At 40.1% G+C, this 7,318-nt stretch overlaps 1 long non-coding RNA gene across 1 annotated transcript in view; it reads right to left on the reverse strand.

Annotated features, from left to right (window-relative positions):
• Positions 1-5,640: 5,640 nt before the first annotated feature.
• The window catches only part of LOC104991375, a 9,977-nt gene continuing 8,299 nt past the window's right edge, over positions 5,641-7,318 (reverse strand). Inside the window, exon 3 of the long non-coding RNA XR_825606.1 lies at positions 5,641-6,109. This is a non-coding gene — a long non-coding RNA (uncharacterized LOC104991375). The remainder of the gene's footprint in view (positions 6,110-7,318) is intronic.

The raw sequence follows: 7,318 nt of genomic DNA on the forward strand, positions 1-7,318 counted from the left end.
ATGCTGTTGATGACTTAAAGTAACCCAGATAATCCCTTAGGTCTCACCACACTAAAACATTGTCAGATGTTGCAGAATCTCAGTCTTCTCATGCTCAGTGAAGAACTGACATTCTTTTTCTCCCCCATTCATGTATGTATGTATTCTGTACATGTATATTTAAATTGAAGTATAGTTGATTTACAATATCATTAGTTTCAAGTGTTCAATGTCATATTAATTTCAGGTGTACACCATAGTGATTCAGTATTTTTACAGACCAAAGTCAAGGCAAAGTGTTTTAGTCAATCAGTCACATCCAACTCTTTGAGACCCCATGGACTGTAGTCTGCCAGTTTCCTCTATCCATGGGATTTCCCAGGCAAGAATACTGGCCTGCGTTACCATTTCCTTCTCCAGAGCATCTTTCCAACTCAGGGATAGAACCCGAGTCTCCTGCATGTCCTACATTGCGGGTGGATTCTTTACTGCTGAGCCACATGGGAAGCCTCATAGGCAAATGGATGATCATATGTTGCTGCTGCTGCTGCTAAGTCACTTCAGTCGTGTCCAACTCTGTGCGACCCCATAGACGGCAGCCCACCAGGCTCCGCCATCCCTGGGATTCTCCAGGCAAGAACACTGGAATGGGTTGCCATTTCCTTCTCCAATTCATGAAAGTGAAAAGTGAAAGTGAAGTAATAGTTCTGATCAAATTAGCTATAATCTTTTATGAAGTAAGTTAGCAATTTGTTTTTTTTTAAAATAACCTAGCAGTTTAACTTTTAGAAATTTGCCCTAAAGAAACAACCAGAAATGTATAAAATTATTTGTTTAGAAAGACATCATTCATTTTCTAGTAGTGAAAAACTATAAGCAACATAAATGTTAATATCAACAAATGGGGAATTTGTTAAATAAATTGTGGCAGTTTAGCACAGTGTCTCTGAGTGAGGGCTGTAGCATCAGATTGCTTGATTTGAAACCCAAGCCTCTCACTTCCATGCCATGGACACTTGTGCAGGTAGCTTACATTCTGTGTTGCTCAGTTTTCCCATATATAAAATAGGGTTGTTGTAAAAATTACAAGTGTCTGGAGAGTTCACAGAACTGTGCCTGGCACATACTAACTGATCATAGACTTAATAATTTTCGTGGTTAGTATGATCAAGAGCCATCAATATTTAGCATGAAAGAGACTTGTACTCACTCCATATTGAAGTTCAGTTCAGTTCAGTCGCTCAGTCGTGTCTGACTCTTTGCGACCCCATGAATGGCAGCATGCCAGGCCTCCCTGTCTATCACCAACTCCCAGAGTCCATCCAAACCCACGTCCATTGTGTTGGTGATGCCATCCAACCATCTCATCCTCTGTCATCCCCTTCTCCTGCCCTCAATCTTTCCCAGCATCAGGGTCTTTTCCAATGAGTCAGCTTTTCCCATCAGGTGGCAGAAGTATTGGAGTTTCAGCTTCAACATCAGTCCTTCCAATGAACACCCAGGACTCAACTCCTTTAGGATGGACTGGTAGGATCTCCTTGCAGTCCAAGGGACTCTCAAGGGTCTTCTCCAACACTACAGTTCAATTCTTAGGCACTCAGCTTTCTTCACAGTCCAACTCTCACAGCCATACATGACCACAGGAAAAACCATAGCCTTGACTAGACGAACCTTTGTTAGCAAAGTAATGTCTCTGCTTTTGAGTATGCTATCTAGGTTGGTCATAACTTTCCTTCCAAGGAGTAAGCGTCTTTTAATTTCATGGCTGCAATCACCATCTGCAGTGATTTTAGAGCCCAGAAAAATAAAGTCTGACACTGTTTCCACTGTTTCTCCATCTATTTCCCATGAAGTGGTAGGACAGGATGCCATGATCTTCGTTTTCTGAATGTTGAGCTTTAAGCCAACTTTTTCACTCTCCTCTTTCAATTTCATCAAGAGGCTCTTTAGTTCTTCTTCACTTTCTGCCATAAGGGTGGTATCATCTGCATATCTGAGGTTATTGATATTTCTCCTGGCAATCTTGATTCAAGCTTGTGCTTCCTGCAGCCCAGTGTTTCTCATGATGTACTCTGCATATAAGTTAAATAAGCAGGGTGACAATATACAGCTTTGACATACTCCTTTTCCTGTTTGGAACCAGTCTGTCGTTCCATGTCCAGTTCTAACTGTTGTTTCCTGATCTGCATACAAGATTCCTCGAGGCAGGTCAGGTGGCCTGGTATTACCATCTCTTTCAGAATTTTCCACAGTTTATTGTGATCCACACAGTCAAAGGCTTTGCCATAGTCAATAAAGCAGAAATAGATGCTTTTCTGGAACTCTCTTGCTTTTTCCATGATCCAGCGGATGTTGGCAATTTGATCTCTGGTTCCTCTGCCTTTTCTAAAACCAGCTTGAACATCTGGAATTTCACAGTTCACATATTGCTGAAGCCTGGCTTGGAGAATTTTGAGTGTTACTTTACTAGCGTGTGAGATGAGTGCAATTGTGCGGTAGTTTGAGCATACTTTGGCATTGCCTTTCTTTGGGATTGGAGTGAAAACTGACCTTTTCCAGTCCTGTGGCCACTGCTGAGTTTTCCAAATTTGCTGGCATATTGAGCGCAGCACTTTCATAGCATCATCTTTTAGGATTTGAAACAGCTAAACTGGAATTCCATCACTTCTACTAGCTTTGTTTGTAGTGATGCTTCCTAAGGCCCACCTGACTTCACATTCCAGGGTGTCCAGCTCTAGGTGAGTGTATGTGATCACACCTTCATGATTATCTGGGTCGTGAAAATCTTTTTTGTATAGTTCTTCTGTGTATTCTTGCCACCTGTTCTTAATATCTTCTGCTTCTGTTAGGTCCATACAATTTCAGTCCTTTATTGAGCCTATCTTTGCATGAAATGTTCCCTTGGTATCTCTAAGTTTCTTGAAGAGATCTCTAGTCTTTCCCATTCTACTGTTTTCCTCTATTTCTTTGCACTGATCGCTGAGGAAGGCTTTCTTATCTCTCCTTGCCATTCTTTGGAACTCTGCATTGAATGGGTATATCTTTCCTTTTCTCCTTTGCCTTTCGCCTCTCTTCTTCTCACAGCTATTTGTAAGGCCTCCTCAAACAGCCATTTTGCTTTTTTGCATTTCTTTTTCTTGGGGATGGTCTTGATCCCTGTCTCCTGTACAATGTCACAAACCTCCGTCCATAGTTCATCAGGCACTCTGTCTATCAGATCTAGTCCCTTAAATCTATTTCTCACTTTCACTGTATAGTCATAAGGGATTTGATTTATGTCATACCTGAATGGTCTAGTGGGTTTCCCCACTTTCTTCAATTTAAGTCTGAATTGGCAATAAGGAGTTCATGATCTGAGCCACAGTCTGCTCCTGGTCTTTTTTTGCTGACTGTATAGAGCTTCTCCCTCTTTGGCTGCAAAGAATGTAATCAACCTGATTTCGGTGTTGACCATCTGGTGATGTCCATGTGTAGAGTCTTCTCTTGTGTTGTTGGAAGAGGGTGTTTGCTATGACCAGTGCGTTCTCTTGGCATAACTCTGTTAGCATTTGCCCTGCTTCATTCTGTACTCAAGGCCAAATTTGCCTGTTATTCCAAGTGTTTCTTGACTTCCTACTTTTGTATTCCAGTCCCCTGTAAAGAAAAGGACATATTTTGGGGGTGTTAGTTCTAGAAGGTCTTGTAGGTCTTCATAGAACCGTTCAACTTCAGCTTCTTCAGCGTTACTGGTTGGGGCATAGACTTGAATTACTGTGATATTGAATGGTTTGCCTTGGAAATGAACAGAGATCATTCTGTCGTTTTTGACAAAAACGTTTTTCCCTTCTCCAGGGGATCTTCCCAACCCAGGTGTCAAACCTAGGTCTACCACATTGCAGGCAGATTCTTTATCAGCTGAGCCACAAGGGAAGCCCCTATACTGAAAGGGGGTTAAAAAAAAAAAAAGGTCAAGTCTTCATCTGGCACCTTAACAGTAGTAGGCCGGTCTGAGTACTAGGCGTTCTTGTACAAAATGTAGCTACTGGGAAGGAGAACAGCCTAAGTAGGGGAGACTAGAGAGGCATGGGCTTCCCAAGTGGCTCAGTGGTAAAGAATCCACCTGCCAATGCAGGAGACGTAGGTTTGATTCCTGGGTTGGGAAGATCCCCTGGAGAAGGAAATGGCAAGCCACTCCAGTATTCTTGCCTGGAAAATCCCACGGACAGAGGAGCCTGCTGCCTTGTGGGTCGCAAAAGAGTTGGACATGACTTATTGACTACACAACGACAACAGAATACTCTTAACAAACAGGGCCTGCCTGATGCTCTTGCCTGAATTGGCTATGCTTATAGAACATACTTACCAGACCATCAATATGTAAAGTAATCAAGAGACAGACTTTTATTCTTGAGGAAGTATGGCATTCAGGACAACTTGGCATTTAACAATAGCTCTGGATTAAGAAGATATAAGATTTTTCTAGGTTTGTTTTCCAAAAGATATATCAAGTTCTTCGAGGGTTGTTTTTTGTATTCCTATCACGGAAAGATTGTGACTGCACTTTGTATGATGTGAGGTTGATTTAATTGATAGCCTTCCCCTGGCTTTCTGAATCCAACTATTCAAAATATAGATTTAAGGGCAGGCATAAGCCTCAGATGTCATTTACCTAAGGGATTCTAACCTCTGTGTGCCATGGACTCCTTTAAAAGGCCTAATAAGGTCTGTGGACCTCTCCTCCAAATATTGTTTTAAAATGCATAAATATTTTTAAACATGGGATTACAAAGGAAACCAGTCACATTGAAGTGGGGGTATCAAAATTAAAAAGGAAAGCGTTTGTGATACAACACTATAGGTGCTTCATTATTAATGCATTATAAGATCTGGCCATGGATTTAATAACTGTTGTTATTCTAAGAGCGCTGAGCACAAATGATGAGCTGAGATACCTGCAACAGCACTCTATGGGATGGGAGGCTAACAGTGGTTTCTGTTGGTGACAAAATCGCAGTCATTGTGAATGCTCCACTGAGCTTGCTGTCTGCATTCATAAGGAAATAAATTGCTGAATTTCACTTAGAAATGAATGGAAATAAAGGTACAAATTTTCTCCCATTCAGATTTTATCCATAGACATCAAGTGAAGAATCCTGATCTAGCCTGAAACCATCCTGTCACAGATGAGCAAACTGTCTCCCAGCTTTTGACCCATGTAAATCGTCTGATTACACAGGAGATTGAAGTCCTGGAACAGTGTATGTTCCCTTATTCCAAAATGCTTCATGTTGACTGGAATTTCAAGGATTGAGACTTGGAGCAGTATATAAATAACTGAAGCCATACTAAATTATTCTTGAACAAAAGTAAAGTTTGGATTTACACCATTTGGTTTTTCTCTCTAAAATAGAGCTTTACCTGCTTCCAGAAATTGTAATCAAGGCTTTCCATGATTCAGTGAGGTCTGTCTAAGCTATTTGTAGATAAAATTTATTTAGTCAAATATTTGGCCAATTAAAAAAATCCTGTCTGGTCTACTTTCTGAGTTCTGTTTTGGACAAGTATGATCCCTTCATACTTTAATAAAATCTTGACATCTGTGAGCCAAAATTCTGGAAATATGTTTCTGAGACACTCCATCTGTGAACACCCTTTAAAAAATGCATCAGTGAGAGAGAAGACTATAATTAGAGCACTTATTCCTGTTATTACAAAGCAAACAACGAAGCGTCCCATAAAGTTTTCCAAAAGTAAACAATGTTTTTAGCTCCTCGTTAATAGTAATATAACCTGGTTCTTCACATACTGTAAAGTCCTATCCAAATAGTCCAATATGCTTATAAAATTCGATTTATGTAGAAGAAAGCTTGGTCATAAGCGTTCCAGAGCATTCTTTCCTTTGCTAATTCTCTGACTTGATTCTAGGCTCTCTATTCTAACCTTGTCAGTCTGTCCAGGAGTGTGTCTTTAAAAACCTTTTCTCTGTATTAACTATATTTTCTTCTTTTCCATATTCTTTTTTTCTTCCAGTTTTATTGAGATATAATTGATATATAGCACTGTATGAGTTCAAGGTGTACAGCATAATGATTTGACTTCCATACATCATGAAATGATTATGTCTAGTGAACATCCATCATCTTGTATAGATCTAAAATTAAATAAACAGAAAATTTTTTTCCTTGTGATGAGAACTCAGGATTTGCTCTCTTAAAACTTTCATATATAATATACAGCAGTGTTAATTATATTTATCATGTTGTACATTACAGCCCTAGTACTTATTCTTCTAACAACTGGAAGTTTACAGTCTTTATTTTATTGAAGTATAGTTCATTTATGATGTTGTGTTAATTTCTACTGTACAGCCAAGTAACTCAGTTTCACACCTATCTACATTCTTTTGCTCCATTATGGTTTATCCCAGGATATTAAATTTAGTTCCCTGTGCTATACATTTAAGACTTTGTTGTTTATCCATTCTATAGGTAATAGTTAGCATCTATTAACCCTAAACTTCCAGTCCATTCCTCTGCTCTCCCCCTCCCCCTTGGCAACCACAAGTTTGTTCTCTATGTCTATGAGTCTGTTTCATAGACAGGTTCGTGTCATATTTTAGATTCCACATATAAGTGATAATATGGTATTTGTCTTTCTCTTTCTGACTTACTTCATTTAGTATGATAATTTCTAGATGCATCCATGTTGCTGCAAATGGCATTATTTCCTTCTTTTTATGGCTGAGTAGCATTCGACTGTCGGAGAAGGCAATGGCACCCCACTCCAGTACTCTTGCCTGGAAAATCCATGGACAGAGGAGCCTGGTAGGCTGTAGTCCATGGGGTCGCTAAGAGTCGGACACGACTGAGTGACTTCACTTTCAGTTTTTACCTTAATGCATTGGAGAAGGAAATGGCAACCCACTCCAGTGTTCTTGCCTGAAGAATCCCGGGGACGGGGAAGCCTGGTGGGCTGCCGTCTATGGGGTCGAGCAGAGTCGTACACGACTGAAGTGACTTAGCAGCAGTAGCAGCAGCAGCAGTATTCCATTGTATCTATAGACATCACATCCTCTTTATCCATTCATCTGTTGATGAACAGTTAGGTTGCCTCCAAGTCTTGGCTATTGTGAATACTGCTACTATGAACATAGGGGTGCATGTATCTTTTGGAATTATAGTTTTGTCTTACTGTTTATTTAACTTATATGCAGAGTACATTATGAGAAACGCTGGACTGAAAGAAACACAAGCTGGAATCAAGATTGCCGGGAGAAATATCAATAACCTCAGACATGCAGATGACACCACCCTTATGGCAGAAAGTGAAGAGGAACTCAAAAGCCTCTTGAAGGTGAAAG

The sequence above is a fragment of the Bison bison genome, unplaced genomic scaffold (assembly GCF_000754665.1).
Source record: "Bison bison bison isolate TAMUID 2011002044 unplaced genomic scaffold, Bison_UMD1.0 scf7180017864190, whole genome shotgun sequence".
NCBI lineage: Eukaryota > Metazoa > Chordata > Mammalia > Artiodactyla > Bovidae > Bison > Bison bison.